Source organism: Heterocephalus glaber, unplaced genomic scaffold (assembly GCF_053883595.1).
Source record: "Heterocephalus glaber isolate CG9 unplaced genomic scaffold, H.glaber_assembly_v1.0 deba00001463, whole genome shotgun sequence".
Taxonomy (NCBI): Eukaryota; Metazoa; Chordata; class Mammalia; order Rodentia; family Bathyergidae; genus Heterocephalus; species Heterocephalus glaber.
In genome coordinates this window covers 14,760,811-14,783,122 of record NW_028258310.1, presented here as the reverse complement: position 1 = coordinate 14,783,122, position 22,312 = coordinate 14,760,811, and the positions used below count along the sequence as shown (strand labels likewise).

At 36.5% G+C, this 22,312-nt stretch overlaps 1 long non-coding RNA gene across 2 annotated transcripts in view; it reads right to left on the bottom strand.

Annotated features, from left to right (window-relative positions):
• Window positions 1–22,312, bottom strand: part of LOC110351098 (uncharacterized) — a 71,838-nt gene that overhangs the window by 21,896 nt on the left and 27,630 nt on the right. The window contains exons 1-2 of one of the 2 annotated variants that reach the window (XR_002398141.2): window positions 3,872–22,312; window positions 687–804 (exon numbers count right to left, since the gene is read on the bottom strand). The exon at window positions 3,872–22,312 is cut by the window's right edge and continues 27,630 nt beyond it. This is a non-coding gene — a long non-coding RNA (uncharacterized LOC110351098). Of the gene's footprint in view, window positions 1–686 lie in introns of both variants that reach the window. The other variant, XR_015438787.1, reaches the window with a different exon arrangement.

Sequence of the window (22,312 nt, the reverse complement as noted above, 5' to 3'; positions counted from 1 at the left end):
AGAAAAGAAAATAAGGTTAGCTGATATTTACTTTTTATGAAATCTTATTGGTAGTTATTTAATTTTTTCACCACGTACATGAATGCCTTTTTATGTCAAAAAGAATAATTTAAGTTTTGAAATAATGAGCCATTTCAGCTCTGTTGTTTATGGTTTTCTAACTAAAAAGTAAAAAGAAAAGAACAACTATAATATTATACCAGTATTTATAAGTAAACAAAATTTTTAAAGTATACATAGCTGTATGCAAGAGAAAAGTAGAATGTGACAGATTTTTATGATATGCATTAGAGGAAATCCATGAGAAGTAAAAATATAATATATTTTGTTGTGTTTTAGAAATCAACATACAAATTAATATAAAACTTATACATTTTAAAAAATAGTCTAGAATAATATACACCAAGTGGGTAATGGTGGTTACACATGAAAGGAATTGTTCTTGCTTTAGACCCCCAACCTGCTCCCTCTGTTCCTACAAAAAAATAGACTGCACCTGGCTCACCATCTGTGAGCTCTCTGCTGTCTTCTTTTGCAAAACAACACATCAATGTGGCCACCCTGTTCACTGTGCAATGTCAGCAGACATAATCTCATGAGGACTGGGTATTAGTCAGCTTTCCAGTTGCTGGGACAAAATGACCAGCACCAGTAATGTAAAGGAGGAGAGGTTTATTTTGGCTCACGCTTTGAGAGGTGTCAGTCCATGTTCAACTGCCTCCAAAGCAGAGACATCATGATGGCAGGACTCGGCAGAGCAAAATTCCTCATTTCATTGTAGCCATGAAACCAACCAATGGAACACTGCAAGAGAGGGAAGGGCTAGGGACCATGTTTCTGATGGCCCAACCCAGACATACAGAGAACTGTTCCCCACTAGCTCCCTAGGTGCCTCTCGAGCCAACCAACTTCACAATCCACCTTAACTATCACAGGCTGGCACTACATGCTCTGCAGTGGCAGATGAAGGGAAGGGAATCTCTTTGTCCCATTTCTGTTTCCAGTTTAAAATCACAAAATGGAGCCAGATGTGGTGCTACATACTTGTAGTCCAGGGTAGAAGGATCATTTAAGCCTAGGCATTCAAGGCCAGCCCAGCCTGGGCAATATGAGCAAACATGTCACAAAAAAAAAAAAAAAAAAGAACAAATGAAAGAAAATGAAAGAAAGTAAAAAGTGTTGAAGATTGAAACAGAAAAATAAAGTCTATGTTTTTCACATCTTTTATTCAACAAATATATTGATCACCTACTGTGTCCTAGGAACTCAATAGAAATAGGGGATTTGCTAATGAATGAAACTGATCTTGCCATTGTTTTTACAGTATTCTCAATTCCACTGTTGAAAAAAGAAATGATTTCTCCATTCCTCAGTCTTTGGAAATCAGAAAATGAGTAAAGATCTTGATAGCTTTGACTACGAATCATATGAAGAATAAAAGGAAGCCTCTTACAGGAAAAAAGAATGCTGAACATTTCTGCTTTGCTGAAATTGATGTCTTCTACAGTTTTAAACCATTTTTCCTCTCCTCCAGTAAATGCTAACACTATATAAATAATAAATACACATTGCAAGTTTTCTACATGCTTTCTTTCATCTTTTTCTTTCTTTCAGTCTCTTTTACACTCGTATGTTTTTGTTGATGCACCCTTTTTGTTGTGCCTGTATTGGCGGTGTGAATCCTATCAGATTATACACTAAGGTCCCTGGCTCCCATTTTTACTCACTGATATGGTCTTTTAAACTCATGTTATCCTTCTTGCTATGTGAGCTCTGTATGGGGTACTAGCTTTCACTTCCCACTGTTCATTTAATTCACATCCATTCATGTTTCATATCTCAGCTCATTTCATGCTTCCTCAGAGAGAGCTTTCCTTAACCTACCTTTCTAGGTCAAATTTTCCTACAAGAGCCCTCCCTCATAAGGCATAACCCATTTGAAATTTCACATTGATTGTGTGATTATTTGAATAACACCAAAGTCTCCCCTTACACTACTCTCCTTGAGGACCAGTTAATTTCTGCTCACCATTGTATCTCAGTGTCTACCATAAGATCAGAACTTAGAATCTATTTCATAAATATTTGTTGAATTCTTAGGGTAACTGGGGCATTTATTCTAATCATCTGCTTCTTTATAAATTTTAGTGTGTTCTGTCTGGGCCTAAGCAAACTTAATCAATTAATATATTGTTTATGGGCTTTGAATTGTGACTCTTTATCCCTGTGGTATAGTTACTAGCTAGCAGTTTCTTCTTTGATTCCTTGAATATTTAGCAAGATCTGTTTGCTTGTCAGTGACTTTCATTGTCTTATTAAAATTTAAGTGATCCACTAGGATAACTGGATGAAACTGATTGTTTTCTTCTTAAACTATATTTCTCTGAAAAAGAATGATAGCCAGTAAAATTTGAATTTAACGTGCCAATGGCTTCATGTAGCATATGTGAGAAACATGAAGAGATTAATGAGGTATTGAAAACAGCCGCTGAGTTTAAACTGACATTTTTTTCTCTTCTGCAAGCTTTCTTTATGAAACCTTGACTATCAGTAACTGTCACATTTGGAGGCCATCTAGAAAGAAAAGGGACAATAAGGCTTCACTTTTCTTTCAGAAGTTTAACAGTTCATAAAGTTGGTCATTGAGTTCTTTTATGAGATAAGAATTTTCTTTCAACCAACTTTCTTTTCTGTGAATAGGTAGGGCAGTGAAATTTCAATTTGAAGTCTGAGTGGCTGCAGGGGGGTGACATTGAGATGCACTCCAAAAACCAGGAAATAAGGAAAATTGGATTTTCTGCCACAAGTTAGTCTATAAAAAGAATAGAACAGAGTAGTGCTGAATTTTACAGAGGGGAAGGTGAGGGTCAATGAATAAGAAAGGTATCAAAAGTCACAAAGCTGTAAGTTGGTGAGTGAGATTTTGATCCAAAGTAGCCTGTGTGCAGAGTTCAGGCCCAATGTCACTATGACAAGAACCTGCTTCAGTACATGAAGTTAGCTTACTATCTGCCTATGGCAGAGATGGATCCATCACACTGACATAATTTATTGCCCTAAAACCATCAAGGTCTGCAATTAAATTTTGTGTCCTAATTCTGTGTTCACCAAGTAAACTATTAATGATGATTACATGTTTTTGATGTGTCTACTTGCATGATGTGGTACAGATCTGCTTATCAAAAAAAATACAAATTTATCCTCCTTATTAATTATATTTCCTAGTGCAAATTAATGTATTGTCTGACATCAGTTCCTTCTGAATTCAGTTGAATGGAGTCCATTCTGGAGTCTCACTAGGACTTGGTTTATGGCACTAGACAGTAACTGCCACCTTTTGAAAAGCGTCTGAGAGACCCCCTGGTTTCATGAAATTGAACCGTATTTCTTCAAGGTAGTTTGTATCTCTCCCACTCCTTACTGAATTACATAGAATTTATTTTAAGTTCACTGACTCTACACTGGAACCACAGTGAGGACTTATTATGGAAGATAACAGAATTCAAATTGTTTAGAATTTTTGTCAAATTGTCTTTTGTTCTAAGAGCAAAGAGGTCAAGAAATATCCAATTTGGAGAGCTCATTCAAGGCCCAGGGGCTCACATGGAGTTGATGTGAGACACACAAAGATCAATACATTTTACCAGGGTAACAAAGTGCCCTCAACCAACTTTAGTTGCATGAAATCCCATCATGGGTTTTTATGTCAAGTTGGATTTTTTTTTCTTCCAGACTACACTCTGATAAGCACAAGTTTAATTTGAGGCCAGTGAATTCATACAGAGCTCAGAGAGTTTAGAGAATCACAAAATCTTTTATGAACTAGGTCAATAATTTACCACTACATCGTTTACATTAAAATAGTAGTTACCTTTTAGGTGAGGTTTTCTTCTTGTTTGGTTGGTTGTTGTTGTTTCAAAATACTTGCTCAATCCCTAGACATCAGAAAAATGTGATTCAGAGGCAGAGGTTAGTACATCAAAAGACTAATTTACTTAAACACCTTTGTTAAATCATAGGTCAATGAACTGTTAGGAATCTTTAGAATCATCTTGCCTATTTCAGACTCAAGAATAGAGAGACCTCTGAGAGGAGAGACAGCAGGAAGCAATGCTATGGGAGCAATGCTATGGGGTATTTAGTTTTAAGCATTACTTTTATAGTAAAGTTAATGTACATATGTGATGGAATAGAAGGCAAGAAAAATCACCTTAATTTTAAAAGTAAGATATAATGCTTCAACGAAACTTAACACAGTGGCAGGGTACTTCCAGCTAAGGTCAAAATTCTTTGAGGACTTAAACATATGCTTCAATTTAGGTGAAAGTATACAAAACACCAAGCTAGTAGTGTTTCAAACAGGCCAGAGGAAGAAAGAATTTTGGCCCAGCCAGCATAAGTAACAGAATCAAGATTGAGATTTAGTCATTCCAAAGTTTTTTTCATAGTCCATCAGTTTGTTTCTGGAATTCAGCAGCTACTTCATGTTCGTTCAGCTTTTACCCCCAAAAGATATCCTCCCTCCAGATGATTGGCTATTTGCTTTGAGGAAAATAAGCTTCAATGTCATGATAAATAACTTTTTACGCATACTCAGTGGCTCTTCTGCTCCTTAAACTTGCTTAACATTATTCAGACATAAAAACATAAAATGAACACACAGATATAAAGATATCCAGATTCTAAATGAGAGGGAAGTCATTTTGTAAAATGAGTCTATCAGAACAGTGTTTCCCAAAATATAGTCCACAAATCTCCTAGGTCAGTATTAGCCATTTTGATTGCTATAACAAAATACCTGAGACTGAGTACTTTATAAAGAAGTTTATTTAACCCACAGTCTGGGAGGTCCAAAAGCATTCTGGTGCAGACCTCATGATGTATAGCATCATAAATCAGGAGGAGTACGTGCAAGGGGTGGGAGAGCAAGAAAGAAAGCAAGAGACTAGATGGGGGCAGGCTTGCTTTTTTATTTTTTTATAACAACCTATTCTCATGAGAACTAATGCCCTTCTGTAAGGCACAAGACAGACAGGCATTAATCTCCCTCACCAAATGACCTAATTACCTCCCACTAGGCCCCACATTTTAAAATGTGAGACTGGGGACCAGGTGTCTTCATCATTTACCTGTCACTGGTACCAACAATTTAAAATAGGAAAGGTTTATTTATGTTCACAGTTTCATTATATTCAGTCCATGGTCAACTGGCTCTGATACGGAAAAGTTTTAGATAACTTAATAGATTGAATATTAAGGTAGTTGTAGAAGCAAAATAAGTAATGTGTTCTTTTAAGATTTGCTTTTCCTGTAACTCCTTGTTAAAGGTGAGGATTATCTGACTCTAACTAGTAACTTCATTAACCTAACAAAGTTACCATGCCAGGGTGAATTTACAATGTATATGGCCTAACTTGTGTCTGTGACTTGTAAATAGGAACTGGAATTGCATTTATACATCAAAGACCACTAGGGATGAGATAATGGCTAAAAAGGATATAAAAAGGGAAATGCTGGACAAAGGGGGTGGATATTGACCAGACTGGTTTCTGGCATTCCAGTCCACTCTCAAGAAGGAATTTTATTATTTTATCCAAATTCTGTGTCTCTGTGTATTTCTTTCCAAGATTTCTGTAACAGCTCCAAGGCAGAAACAGCACATCAGAATTCACAGCACAGGAAAGCTGTTCAGTGTATGACAACCAGGAAGCAAAAAGAAAAGAGGATCTGGGGAAAAGAACACAACCTTGCAGGCCATACACTCAGTGACCCACCTCCAACCTCCTAACAGCAGATTTAGCTACTGAACTCAATAATAGATAAATCCACTCACATGTATAAATGCCTCCATGATTCAATCACCATCTACAAACAGGAGACTTCTGGGTAACATATTAGATCTAAACCCTAACTCCAAGCCTTCAGCACATGAAACTTTGGGGGACAAACCATATTCAAACCATAGCACTGAGCCTCATACTACTTACTCTTTGGAAACTTTTGAAAACTAGACCCAGGAATCTATTGGTTACCTAACTCCCTCCAGGAAACCTTACATGCTCTGAAGTAGGAAAACTATACCTTATATACTAGATATGAGAGGGCAGGGAATGTTGAAATAACACCATAACATTTACATTAATAAGGCTTACATAAAAAGCAAATACAAGCTCAAATTTAATTCAAAACTATATGTGATAGGTAGATCTAAAAAGCTGTCTTCATTTAGAGAAGAAGAAAACAAAGTTCAGCTAATCAAATAGATTTTGAACTAAACATGGAAGTGAAAGAAGAAAAAGCATCCCAGTAAATATCCATACCACAGCAGCAGCAGGTTTAACAGACAAAGGACACTGTGAGAGGCAGATGAGGACCTGGGAATAAAATACCATGTTGCTGCCAATCCTGTTCAGACTCCTTTTCCCTACATATAAATTGAGAATAACATTGTATTAAATTTTTAGTGTTTCATAAAATAAAAAGCATGTAAAATGCAGAACGGTATTTCTATCATTATATTTCCAATTTTGAAGCCATTTTACAATTGTTAGCATAGTATGAATGAAATAACATAGCATCAAAAGAAAAATGATTTCTTTAATAATTGAGAAGCTAATTTAGCTGAAAACAATTATTTTGATATTTAATATCTCTAACAGATGTAAAAATGGGTTAATTATTAGAGAATCCTCACAATTAAAATACAGGTGAGTAAATAGAAACTCCAAGATTTGGAGGAAGAGCACTATATATAGCGATGGAGAGATGGAAGGGTTTATGTGTTTATGTATCCATTTTCAAGAGGTAAAATTGTGAAGAGGGAAATGAAGAGTAATCACATAGGAATTCATGAACTTGTGGTATGTCTTAGTTACTTTTCTCTCATTGCTGAGACAAAATGCCTGACACCCAAAGTTTAAAGAGAAAAGGTTTATTTATCTTATAGTTTGTAGGAGTTTCCATCCATAATCATCTGGCTCCAAGGCAGGGTGGCACAGCAGACAGGCATTACAGAGGAGAAACTGTTCATGGAGAGCAGAAGGTAACAAATCAACAAGGGCCGATCACAGCTCTTTCTATCCCTTTTATCTTTTCCAGGCTACTTAGGGCCGATAACACTCACACCTTAATCCTATCATCTTGATCCTAGCATTGCATTATGAATCAATTCCAGTGTCACACTCTAGATTCAGGCACCTCAAAAAGACCCATCTATGACTGCGTGAGGCTTTGGGGGGACATCTAGACACAATCCAAACAAGGCAGAATCACACTGAGGAGTAAGTGGAAAGCCAGGCAAGTAGAAAGGATCTGTTACATAAGTATACTACAGACTGTCTGACCAACACAAAATAAATGGTGTGCTCCAGACGCTCCCCCAAAATGGCTTCAGCTAAGGTAGAGCAAAGACATAGCTTTAACACACATGCACACACACACACACCCCACCACCACCAACACCAACACCACCACCACTACCACCACTGCAATTCCTCTACTACAGGTTCCATCAGCAGTGATATGAAGGTGATCAGGAAGAAGATGTCTTTTTTGTTCAACTATTTTTCACTAATGTTTGAAGAACTACTTACTTGAATTTACCTGAGGTGAAACTAGCTGGACAGAAGAATAACACAGGGGAAAAGAGAAAGGGAAAACAACATTGTTAAATGACCAAGCTTTGCTGCCTGGAACAAGTTTATCTTTCTGTTCTTAAATTTCCTTGCCATCGAAGAAGGAGTAATTCAATCTGAGCTTTGTATAAGGATTAAACAAAATACATGAGAAATACTTATCATAATGTCTGACACACCGTAAATACTCAACAACTGTTGAGTATTATTTGTAGACCTCTGGGACGAGACTTTTTCAAGCAGGAACACAGTTTGCTTTACTTCAGGTTCTCAAAATTTGGAGACAAAGGCTACTTCTAACAGCTGATTAGAAAACCTTGCTCAATTGGAATTAAACTGGAGAAATCATCCATTATAACCTACTTCCCCCCTTAATCCTAAGGAAGAAGTCCATCCAAATACAGTGACATAACTTTCCTGATATAGATCACAAAAATATCTGAATGTAAAATAACAGTCTTGGTCTCCCATCTCTTTTATTTCAAATAGGTCTGTACTAAAGGTCTTCTGGATAAATAAGGTCTTATCTCAGGCAAATTTAAGTGAAAAATATTGGTTTTATTCTCTCATAGTTCCATGAGAAGCTTGCATAATAGTGAAACAAAATGTTGATTTAAAAGTTAACATAAGAAAGGAAATAAAATCAGCTTCAAATAAAAAGTATTTATTTCTTTTCATGACTGTGTTCTCCTGGAAAGATCACTGATTGAGTATAAAAAATGGGTGCAAGGTATGTCAGGTAAGATTTTTATACTTATTTGCAAGGTTGCAGGAGAAGAAAATGAGACCATGTAACAAGGTGGATGTAATTATATGCTCAAATCAATATCTACTCACAGCTGCAAATTCTGCTCAGTCTTTTCCCTTTGGTGCCTCATGTTGGTTTGGTTTTATCATTGCTTATAAAAATTTACCTGAATAAATTAAAGGAAACAGGCAGCTTTTTCATCAGAGTGTAGTCATACAGAGATCTTCTGCCAAATGCAATGTTTCTTCCTTTTTTCAGATCCTGGAAACATTTTTACCATTTGACATGCAAGAATCTTCACTTTTATAACAATCAGTGCAGAGAGAACACATCATAATCAAGGAAAAATACCTACTAAATTGACTCCCCTCCTAAAAGCCATCTGTGTATAACGACTCCCTTGTAGCAACCGAAAAGTCATAAGCAATTGGGAGAGTTGTTTAAGCCTAGAGAAAACGCAAATCACAGAATTGAGAATTATAGGACAATAAAATCAGCCTGGCCACAGAAGATCTAAAATCAACCAAGTTGTAAAATGTGGAATAATAAATTTTGTGTTATTACATGCTTATGAAAGCTAACATATTTACCACCTTATGCCAGCTCCCCCTCCTTGTTTTTTGTTTCAATTTAAATACTGAAGAATACAAATATTTCCTTTACCCTGAGCTTGGTTAATAACTAAAAGCTACACTGGTTAGATGCCTGAGATGCAGAAGGAAAAGGCAAATATTTAGAGAATTCCCCTAATAGCTCTAAAATTGCTGAGTCTCGCCATATGAAGACAAAAAAAGAAAACTATAGAATTTAATCGCTGAATTTAACTCTCTCATTTTGCAGATGGAGAAATAATTTCACCTCCCCTTCAGTATCTTCCCTACTACTCCCAATCAACCTCAACCTACTCATGTTCCCAATTTTAATGAAGAGCATTTCCCTACATCAGAGATCTGATCTCATTTCTTTTGGGTCCGCTTATAAGTCTCTTTTACTAATACCTATTTCCATCTGGTCCTCATGGTTTCTGCCCGTGTCTCAACTTCCTCATCTGTCTCCTGCTGGCTATGACAGCATCAGAGTGCTTCCTCTTCCTCCAGCCCTTTATTTTTGCCCTAATCTTCCTGCCCTCCTCAGTCAGGAAGCTAGAACATTGCTATAAAGAGCGAACTGCTCAAAAAACAATAGCCTTCTTGTACACAAATAACAGACTCACTGACAGAGAAATTAGGGAAACAATTCTTTTTACAATAGCATCCAAAGAATGAAATATCTAGGACTCAATCTAACAAAGGAAGCAAAAGACTTCTACACTGAAAACTACAGCACTCTGAAAAAAGAGATTGAAAAGGATATAAGAAAATGGAGAGACATCCCTTGTTCCTGGATAAGAAGAACCAATATAGTGAAAATGGCCATACTTCCAAAACTGCTATTAGACTTAATGCAATGCCAATTGAAATTCCAACAATATATTTCACAAAATAGAGAAAACAATCCAAAAATTCATTTGGAACCAGAAGAGACCTAGAATAGCAAAAGCAATTCTAAGCAACAGAGACATGGCAGAGGGTATCACAATCCCCAACTAGACTACAAAGCTATTGTGATAAAAACAACATGGTACTGGCAAAGAAACAGACCCAAGGATCAGTAGAATAGATTAAAAGATGCAGAAACAACTCCAGACATACTCAGCCACCACATCTTTGACAAAGGAGCCAACCACCCTCACTGGAGGAAAGTTAGCCTATTTAATAAATAGTGTTGGAAAAACTGGATTTCAACCTGCCAAAGATTAAAACTAGACCCATATTTATCACCATGCACTAAACTAAGATTGAAGTGGATTAAAGATCTAAATATTAAGACAGAAACACTAAACTTGTTGGAAGATAAGTTAGGTAGAACTCTTGAAGACATTGGCCTAGGTAAAGACTTTATGAACAAATCCTCAGTAGCACAGGAACTAGCACAAAGAATCCATAACTGGGATCTTATCTTATTAAAAAGCTTCTGCACTGCAAGAGAAACCACTAACAGAGCTAAGAGACAACCTACAATTTGGAAACAAATTTTAGCAGCTATACCTCAGACAAAGGACTACTATCTAGAATATATAAAGAACTCAAAAAAATCAGACCCCCCCCCAAATTTAAAGACCCAATTCAAAAATGGGCATCTGAAATGAACAGACATTTCTCAGACGAAGAATTAAAAGCAGCAAAAAAACATGAAAAAATGTTCAACATCACTGGTCATTCGAGTGATGCAGATGAAAACAACACTGACGCCATGGATTTAGCTCAGTGGTTTAGCTGCCTGCCTCACAAGCGCAAGGTCCCAAGTTCTATCCCTGGTGCAAAAAAAAAAAAAGGAAAGAAAAGAAAAGAAAAAAAAAAACAATACTGAGATTCCAACTCACCCCAGAAAGAACAGCTGCTATCACGAAATCAACCAATAATAAATGTTGGCGGGGGTGTGGGGACAAAGGAACTCTTCTCCATTGTTGGTGGGAGTGCAGACTGGTACAACCACTCTGGAAATCAGTATGGGGAAACCTCAAAGATCTAGTACTAGAGGTCCCATTTGACCCAGCTATTCACCTGCTGGGTATCTTCCCAAAAGAACTGAAAGAGTCATACCACAGCAATATATGTGCACCCATGTTTATAGCGGCACAGTTTGTAATAGCTAAAGCTTGGAAACAGCCCAAGTGCCCATCAACTAGAAACTGGATAAAGAAGATGTCTTTTTTTTGTAAATGGAGTACTACTTAGCCATAAAGAATGACAAACTAGAGACATTTATAGCTAAATGGATGCACATTTAGGCCATACTCAAGTGAAATAAATAGGACACACATGTGTAAATACCAAATAGTTTCTCTGGTGTGAGAAACTGAAAGTGTAAATAAGGACTAAAATGATTAAAATCAATAATTGATAATTTGAAAGGGAAGAAAAGGTCTAAAGGGGTAGGGGAAATGGGAGGGGAAGGGGAAAGGAAAGAAGGGAAAGGAAAAATTATGAGAAAAGGAAAAAATGGAAACAAAGTCTTTGTAAATAGGGAAGGGTGAAGGGGGTGAAGGGAGGGCAGGGAATGGGGAAAAAATAAGAACCAAGATTCATCATGTACAGGTGCAAGCACCCAATGATAAATGTAAGTGAATTGTATACCTAAAATGTACCAATAAAAGAATTTAAGGGAAAAAAAGAGCTAACTGCATCACTGCTGTGTTACATGCTTTAGTGATTTTTTGATACACTCTAAAATAATGTCCAGTGGCCCAAGCCAAATTTGAATATCTGTGATTACACCTCCAGCCACATCCTTGCCATGCCCTCCACTCTTTTTGCACCCATCAGCTCAAATTTCACTTAATTGTTCAAATGTAACATGCTTTCTTTCACTTTCTTTTCTTCTATCCCAAATATGATTTTCCCTCCTCTTCACCTTGCTAGTTCATACTCATCATGAGGTTACACTTTAATGGTCATCTTCCTATAAAACCCTCCTGACCACCCTGTCATATGTGGTCTCAGAATTCTCTACATCTGTGGCAAAGTATGTGCCTTACTTTATTGCTATTGCTCATTGGGTGTTTGGTTCTTTGCTAGATCACAGGCATTATGACACCAGGCACCAAGCCTATCTTGCTAATATTTATATCCCTAGTTCTTAGGGTAGGTTCTGGAATAACAACCCCCCAAAAGGGGTTTAAACTCTATTTCTTGACTATGAATGAATTTAACTAGTTGCTCAAATTCTTAGTGAACTAGACAACATATTTAGGTCTAGATACCAGACCAGTGTTTCTGCTCTATTAAACTTTAGAGCATTTTGTTATTTCAGTGAATATTATATTCAGTGACTATTTCAGAATATTAATATATTCAGTGAATATTATATTAGGAGTAAGGGTACAAATAACTATTGGATATAACTTTAGTGCTTATAAAGCACTTTATTCCTTAATTCTAAAACCTATCTTGAAAATAAGTGATTTTTGTAAATTTATTTTAAAAGATGAACTTATTTCCTTCCTTCTTGCCCTCCTCTGTACCAATTCAGTCAAGAAGCTCTAACATAAGGAAAGCATAAAAGAGGACTCAAACACAAATGGGACAAAGGACCAATGGGGATCAGAAGTTTGCCTAGGAATTAGTAAATGAGTGAATATGGTAAGGATGATGAGTCAATTTTTGGTGAAGAAGTGCAAGTATGGAAAACAAGAGAGAGGATTAGAATAAACTCTATAATGGGAATGGGAATGGAAATACCAGTATGACCTCATGGTTTTCAGTACAAGAGTCTGGAAAAAGGAGCCACTTCACATGTTTGAGGAACAACAGGAGACTTGTTGTAGTTAGAACATAATGAATAAAACAGAGAGCAGGAAACAATAAAATCTGAATCTACTTCCCAAATTATGTTTAAGCACTCAAAAATTTAAGCTTTCTATACTAAAGACTCTAAAATATTAACATAATTACTATCACCAATTTCAATGACATAAAAATACATCTAAATAAGAAACTACCAACCCAAAGGAACAAAATTGAATCCAGTCAGCACAAAATGGAACAGCGCCAGTTGATGATTCTTAAACATTGGTACCCTCATTTCTAGAGACATTGTCAAAGACCTGAATCCCAGCACAAAAGAAATCAGGTGTTTACTATTTTTAAAAGACTATTAACATAATTTTAAATAATATCCTCTTGATGTTGCCATTTAAACTAAACTGTAAAGACAAGAAAGTTTCTATCAGTAATTTGACTGATAAATACCATTGTCATGATTGTAAAACCATACATATACTCTTCTTTTAGTAGTTAAAAACTGCACTAATACTATTGAGAATACATGTTCCCACTGAACCATTGTAAAACAGAAAGATAGTAAGCCGCATTAGTTTGAATATATCATTTGTGGTTAAAGGAGTCAAAAGAAATTTGAAGCAATTTGCAAGTGAACATGAAAACTAAAAGGAGGCACCTATTTAAAAACTGTTATAAAAACACTTTGGCCCTCATGGTTGGTGTTTTGTCCTGGGGTTGAGAATCCTTCCATGTGGCAACTGAATCACAAATGATGCAAGTTGAGGGTTATATTCTTCCAATTAAAGAAAATTTACCTTCTGCTGGTATCATAATCATTCTATTTTAGAAAAGTGTTACTGCAGTGATTGAAAATATGTTAGGAGAGAAATGATTACCCACTGTATCAGTAAGGGTCTTGGCAGAAAACAGATGGTACTCTCCAACTGGGTAATTTGAGATGAGCTTAATAAAATGAATCTTTACAAGAGTGTGAGCAGAGTTTAGAGAAATCAGCAGTGCAGATTCCAGTAACAACACCAACGTCAAGACCTGAGAAGGCAAAGGGAGGCAGTGGTTTAGAAGCCAGAGCGAGATGTGTGGAGAATCTGCCTGAGAGAGCACGGACACAGCCAGCTCAAGGCCCCCCAGGGAGAAGGCCAGAAGCACAAATTCTCCTCCTGCCTTCGAGTCTCACCATGGCCATACATATTCTAAGAAGAGTTCATCGATGCAAACAATGCAGGTCAGTCTTCACCAGCAGAGAGTGCGAATATCCAATAAATGTGCCTTTTCAATTATCAAAAGGATATAGAAAAACAATATGTTACACGGTGCCCCATACCCTCCTCCCCAAAGACTAAGTGCCAAATCTCATGGAAGGCATAGCAATGTCTCCAGATTTCCTGTTTTCTATATGGTTTTGAGATAATTTACAGATAACTTTACTGGCTTTCTTTGTCCATCATCCATTTGTCCTCTGGTTAAAGCCAACTCTTTCTCCCTGTGGCTAATTTGTTTGAGAAATCTAGTGCCACACCAGACTTACAAGTGGAGTGTAGCACACAACTGCCCGATCAGTACCAACACACTCTTCAACTACCATTGACTTTTAGGAATAAGCTTCACCTAAATTGATCTAAACAGATTAAATCAGTTGACTCTTAAGAAGGCAAGCACACATCTTTCCCAGTATGAATGAGCAAGTATGTAGCCTAAGGTCCCAAAAAAGGGATGCTTGCTGAATATAGAAGCAACACCAAGGAATTGGAGCCCCCTAAAGGAACAGGATTTTAATCTTACCAAATCAAATTTTGCCCTGCAGCTGTTCTTTCCAACAACATGAAGTAATAAATGTCTTTCATTGTTTGAGTCAGGTTTTCTCTTATTACTAGGAATTTTCTTATTGACTATCAAAACGACTAACAAACCTCTGTTAAGGCTCCTCAATACTCCTTTCTAGGCAGTCTCAACTAATGTTAAAAACACCTGCTCATAGCCTGTTGTTAAATTGTGAGCATCCTATTGAGAACTATTAATGTTTATGTGTTAAGGATATGATTGCTTTTAAACTCATTTTAATTAAAAGAAATGTTTAGATTAGCTAATAACAATTTAATGATATTACAAAATACTCCTAAATTTTTCAGATACTTTCTAAGAATTTACTATGTACTAGACTTTGGAGATCTAAAAATGACTAAGGCACAGGAGTCACCAACTAGTTCACACTTGAGTTTATCAGACTATCAAAGCTAAAGTTTTTGATCAAGCTTTGTCAAAAAGCTCATCTCATATAAAGTGATATATATAAATGAAAATATACACAAAATTGTGGAACTTAAAAGGCGCCATTAATTCTACTATGATGCAATAAGTCTGATAAAACTTTATAGACATAGCTTTTTTAAAACAAGTCCTTGATGATGAACTGGATCTTCAACAAGGAAGGAGGACAAGACAGACTAAGAAGGCAGAATGAATAAAGAAACATTTATACATATAGATGCCACTTGGCTTCTTAAAGACCCTGCTACTGTTCTTTTTCAGCTATGAAATATTGGATGAGTTACTTGACTTTTCTTGTTGTTATTTTCCTCCTGTGTAAAACAAGACAAATATTAGTACCTTGCTCATAATTGACACATTGTTCATGAAAGTCCTATTCCATATAAAATACCCATCACTCAAAAAGTGTTATTTATTAAGAGAAAGATCATTGTTTAGGCTGGAAATGCAAACTAATTCCAGACTGAAAATCCTATAAGCTCTGCTAAATAATGGATTTTGTACAATGTAGGTAATATGCATCAAACATCAAAAGTTTTAAGTAGGCATGAATGGGTTTGTATTTTAGAAGAATACCTGTTATCTTAGCTACTTTCTCATTGCTGAGACAAAATACCTGACACCTGCAGCTTAAAGGAAGAGAGATTTATTTTTGGCTCACATTTGCAGTTCATGGTCAGTTCATTCCAAAGTAGAATGGCATGGGAGAGGGGCATAGCATAGGAAAAGATGCTTACTTCATGGTGGCCAGGAAACAGGGAAGGGAGGAGCTGGGAAGAGAGATATGCCCTACCAGGTCACTCCCTCAGTGACCTATCCCTTTCAACCAGACCCTACCTCCCAATATCACATTTAGCTTTAGCTTCAATCACCTTTTAACAGAAACCTAAAGATCCAATCACCTTTTAAAAGCCCTGCCTATGAGCACATGAGGCATTGAACATCTAAATATAAACCATAACAACTGTGACAAGAGCATGACTCTTGAATTGTAATAAAAAGAAATTGAAAGGAGAGAGACTAAGATATTGTAACTGTCCTTACAAGAAACGATTAAAGTATTAGTCACTGAACTTGGACTGTGATAGGAAAAGTGGATAAAAAATAACAGAAATATAAGCGTGAGGGACCAGGGATGATTGCAAAATTTCTGGTGGATACTGATACCTTGAAAAAATAAATAAAATAAAGAAAAGTAGGAATAAGGCTGGGGATGGAAACAATAAGACCATATTCTGGACCTGCTAAATGTGGCTGGTCCATATTTAGAGAGATTCTGAAAACTGTTGGAAATACGAATTTAAGACAAAGTCATGGACTAGAGGCAGGTATATGATGATCAACTGAAAATATAACTAAAGAAAGAGAGATAATGAGAGTGATCAACAATAAGACCTGCACACCAATAAAAGAGGGTGGTAGCAAAAGAAACTTCCGCAAACTAACAGTGTGGTTGAACAGGAAATAAAACAGGGTAGAGATCTCAATGCCAACAGAGCAAAGACCTTCAAGAAGCAGGCTTTAGTAATGAAGGGCTCAGAGACACAACCCTTACAATACATAATGATTCCAAGCATACTACTGCACTTGGAAAACTAGAATCATTTTCAACCCCAAAGAGAGGTTTTACAGAGGTGACAGAAGCAACATCAAGATTGCAGTGACCAGGGCAAACAGTGAGGCTTAGGAACCAGTCTGAATGGCCCACTTTTTCAGAGTTCATTGACAACTCTCCCAGACTTCTATTGCTTGGAAATTCCACTGGCCTTAGAGTCAAACTCTATTGTAGCTACACAATGTGTGCAATGGGGCTCTGTCTTGTTAGGTGTCGTGCTTCAAAATGGATCTTGTATAATCAGAAATGCTTGTTGTTTAAAAGCCAGACAGTTACAGGCAGCATTTTATTTGACTTTCCAAGAATTTTCCTCTATTACCTTTGTAAGAACTTTACTCAGGACAAGTACCAGTGATTTAAGAGTTGCATTTTCAGTGTGTGAAAGCAGGCAATAAAACACTGATGAGGCCTTATTCATGCCTAGATCATCATCAGGAAATAGTGAATGCTAAGAAGAATTTGATATAATTCAAACAATATAGAAACTGTCAAGATATATATTAATATCATCTTTCATATTTATGGCTCTATGAAAAGAGGTCAAAGTTTATTCCCAAAGTTATCTTACTAACCTTCAAATTCACCTTTAAATATAAGAAAGATATAAATACTTGACCTATTGTTTAAATGGAGAAATAGAGGTCCAAGATCCAAAACAAACTCCCATCTCCAGAGTACACAATAGAGATTTCTGGATGTGCTTTAGTACATTAGAACAATGTCTATCAAAGTATGGTTTTTGACTCACTTGTATCAAATTTATATTGTATACTTTTTTAGAAATGTATATTTCTAGGCCTTATCAGCTGATTTATTTGTTTGAAGGTAGGCTTGAACTCTGAGTTTTGAAAAGTGTCAAGGAAGATTCTTATGTAACAACATTTCAAATATATTGACACGCTCTCAATGGCTCAACAAGGACATGTTTATTGAGTATCTACTGTCAGTTATTTGGTATTCATTCCAAGTAAAACTTATAAATGCAACACTTCTACTACCCTGAAATAGTTTTATTAGACTTGAAAACTACTTTCTTTTTTTTAGACCCTCTAAACTTAGAACAGCAATAAATAATCAATATCTCAGCTGACTGGAGCAGAGACACAGTCTGGGAAGCTGGTCAACCATTCTTTCTCTATATATATATATCCATCAATAATTTGAAATAGGATTCAGCAACTATAGACAGTGATGAATGCTGAAGCATATCAGTCAGGATTAGATTTTTGGGTGGTGGCCATGGTGAGCCACATGCATGGAAAGCTAATAAAGTATCCAGTCAAGAAAAACAGAAGGGTGGAAAGTCTCAGAGAGAGGTGGAGGCTAATGGACCTAGAGAGTCAGAAAAAGACACCTAATTCTTGACATTTTTCCAGTTTCCCCAAGGCCCTTCTGCTATGGCTTCTATGAGATTGCCTAAATCCTTACATAAAAACATACTTGAGCTAGTTTGAGTGGGTTTCTGCTCCAATCAGAGCTTATAAGAGCCTTATTTAGAACAATTAATTTATAGATGCACAAATCTAATGCACACAATTCCCTTCTTCCCCATCTCAGTAAAGGAAATCACTTTCTGGCCATTGTGTAAGCCAGTAACCTTGAAGTCATTCCATTCCCTCATCTATTCCATCTAATATCATCAAACCTTGCTAATTTTATCTCTAATATCTCTTAACAGGTTCTATTTATTTCTACAAATCTAACTAGTATGCTCATAACTCATTGTTTGTCCTGCCCAGGGAGATTATACCTGAAAATCGAATCACATCCCCATTCCTCTACTGCTATAGTTTCCCATCCAATAGCTTCCCACTGCACTTGGCATAAAGACCAAAATCTTTAACAGCCTTCTTACTCCGATGTTGGACCTTGTATTCTCTTGGTCCCTGCCAGAGTTCACTGGCCTTCTGGTAAATAACATTTCCCCAGCTCCTTTTCAGGACAGCATGGGAAATGGTCCTCTCTCAGCCTACAACACTTTTCTCCCTCCATTTTCCTAGTTCTGGCACCCACCCTTTGGACTTCATCTCAGGCATCATTCTCTTAGGGAAGCTTGTCCTGATCTCCTGGATGAGGTTTAATACTCCTGCAATATAGACTCTTACAACACTGTGTGGTATTTATCTTTATAATATTTATCACAATTGTAGCTTTAAATGGGTACCATTGTATGATCATCTGATGACTACCTACAGGTAAATTTTGTGTCTGATGTGCTCACTTTCCTCAGCATCTATACCTGTACCAAACATGTAGTCGGTTCTCTTAAATATTTGTTAAATAAACATTGACTGACCAGTATTAGTAAGAAAAAAATCAAACAGTGCATGGAAACAAAATTTCTCTTTGACCATAGCATAGGTTTTCCCAAGCTAGAGACCAGATGGGAAAAAGCAGAAGTTGGTGAAGCCATGTCTATTTATGAAAGGTTCTGATACAAGGCAGGTAGAGTCAGTAGAAAGCTTGAGCTGGTTGGGTTTTGGTTAAGTAATGTACATAAGCTAACTTGAGACAAAGCAGTAAACTGATGAAAATCCACAAAACAAGTAATCTGAGTCAGGAGCCAAAGCAGGAATACAACAAGACTAGAGAACCATTCTAGATGATAACTGAGAAAGCATGAAGTGGCTAAAGTGAATGATCAAGAAGCCAGACAGAGCACCAAGAGGAGATGTTGCTGGTGAAAGAAGACAAGAAAAGTGGAACAGAGTAACAGTGCAAGTATTGACTCAACTTATACTTACTACATGCCAGGTAAGCTTCTAAATGATTTATGCGTTATTTCATTTAATTCTCAAAATAATTCAATGAGGTATGTAAGTTTATTATAGCAATTTTACAAATGAAAAAACCTTGAGATTTGCCTAAAATCAGTAAATAAGATGTTGCACCACAGTTTTAACTTGAGGATACTGACCACACTTTTAACTACTACCATGACTATGAGATTAGGGACCAAAATGTCTGGTTAATGAAGTTGGTTCTTGTTTTAGCCACAAAATGAGATCAGAAAAGGAACAAATTAGTGAGACTCAGAGTATGATGGGGGAAGCTTCTTACAAAATGGAATCAGATGCCCTGAAACAAATGAGAAAATGTCATTATTTAATGCCATATCATTTAATGAGCAGTAAGTCATAGCTGTTAATAATATGGAATCAGATGGATATGGTTTAAGCTAATGACTTTGCCACAACCTGGCTGTGTGAATGTTATTTAAGCTCTCTGGCATTTGATTTCTGCCCTTAATGGGAATAAGAATATCTAGCTCATAATGTTGCTTACAGGATTAAAAGATAATGTATTTGTAAGTCCTTAGTTCAGAAAAAATAATTCTGTACTCAATAATTAATCACAAAAGAGATTTTTCAAAGCTGAGATATTAGAGTTGACATAGGTGAAGGAAGAGGAATAAGGAACTGTTTTGTTGTTTTATCTATGGACCAAATGGTTCATTACCACAGACTTGACAGATACATATATGTGCATGGATAGTCTTATTAGCTAAATGTCTCCTGTGGGGAGACTAAAAATTCCCTAATGAAAGCTGTTGAATGAAGCTTATAACTCTGAAGATACATTTTGCCCTAAGAAATGCTGACAGCTAAAGTGAGCTCAGCTTGTGTGCTAACTCTCTAACCAACTTTAGAGTTGGCTTTAGAAATATTTCTGAATCAAAAGCTTTAGTGCTTTCATTTCCAAGGCATGTCTTAGAGCACACTCATATGAGTTGCTCTCCATAAAGCATTGAATGTGGCTTTGCAAGATTATTGTACCCATCTTTAAAAAATAAAACTAAGGGGCCAGGGATTTAGCTCAGTGGTTCTGCCGCCCGCCTTGAAAGTCCAAGGTCCCGAGTTCAATCCCCCGTACCAAAAAAAAAAAAAAAAAACTAAGGAATTTGAGAATTTTGAGGCAAATTAATCAGTGACATTGTAATACTTGACTTTAAAAATGGAGTCAAGAAGTATATGAAAAACATTCATTCTCAAAACCCTTTCATAAAGAAACACAACACTTTCTTGGAGGAAAATGTGCCAAAGTCTATTAGAAGAGTTTAATGTACATTCCCTATGATCCAGCAAACCAACTTCTGCAAACTACTCTACAAAAATGTTTGCACCAACATGTGAAGATGTAAGTGAAGATATATTCTTGGAAGTTTTGTAATTAATGTCCATGACTAGAGATGTAATTTCATAAACTGGAACTAGAGTATCTCAGTTAAGTAAAAAGCTATAGGGTTGGGCTGGGGATTTAGCTCAGTGGTGCCATGCCTGCTTCACAAGTTCAAGGACCTGAGTTTGACCCCCAGTACCAAAAAAAAGAGCTATAGGGTTAATTTAAAAAATTAGAATGAAATATGTCTACTGGCGTGAAAGTGTATAGTATATTTGAATATAGTTATATTTAAAATGTTGAAGAATATTACAATACATAATGGTCTTTCTGTTTAAAGTATATATCATATACACTTGCAAACATTAAATTAATATTTATATAATATCAAATTTTATTTATTTCTAATTTTCAAGTACTATAAACTAGTATTAATGGTGTTTACTTCTGGAACAATAGGTTTTCCAAATGGCTTGAGAAAATGGAACAGGGTCAGTGTTATGGCTGTGTCTAGATGTTCCCCCAAAGCCTCATGCAGTCATAGGGAGGGCTTTTCAGAGCTGGCTGGATCTTGAGTGTGTGGTGCTGGGATCAAGGTTGTGTCACTACTAAATCAGTCCACTAATGGTTTGGCATAATTCTGGCTAGATTTAAGGGTGTGAGTGCTACATCTGCCCTAGGGAAGGACAGAAAGAGGGCTAAGTCTGCTTGCCTACCATGGACTGTCTCTCCTCTGCGTTCCCCCTCTGCCATGCCACCCTGCCTTGGAGCCAGCTAACAATGGAATGAAACCTCTACAAATTTTGAGCCAAATAAATCTTTCCCTCTTTAATTCTGGATGTTGGGTATTTTGTCTCAGCAACAAGAAAGGTAACTAAGACAGTCAGGTAGCTTTTATTTTCATTCTATTGTCTGGCATTGTTTGAATTTTTAACAATAAACAAATTTGGTTATCCTGAAAACCATGAAAGATAAGCAAAATGCACAGCAATTATCATAATCCTTTTGGGCTGCTATAACAAATTATCTTAAGCTAAATAACATATACATGACAGAAGTGTGGTGCTTACTGTCCTGGAAGCAGAGGAGCCATCATATTCTCTCTTTTCCTCCCTCCCTATCTGTCTCTCACTTCCAGTGTCTGAATTCCATGAAAACAGGACCTATGGTTTCATCATTATATTCCTATAGTCTATCACACACACAACACATAGTAGACGCTCAATAATGTTTGTTAAATATAAATTTGAACAAATCATACCCTCAAGCCACTTATACTGTTTAGGAAAGCTTATAATTAGTGAAATCAAGTAATTCCTCCTTCATATCACATTTACCACTGATACCTGAGAGGCAATTTTACCTGAGAGGCAATAGCCGTTTTAAACAACCAGTCACCAGTTACTAAGAACTTATTTCTGCAGAACCCTGCATGCTAATACAGGCTGTCAGCTAAGGAATCCAGCAGAGCTGCTCTTAGCAACCAGTCCCTTTGCTGTCTATTTTGGTTAGATATGTCAAAAGTTGTTCTAACTTCATTCAATCAGTGGCTTCATGTTGTGAAAGAAAGACACCGCAAAGAGGTGAG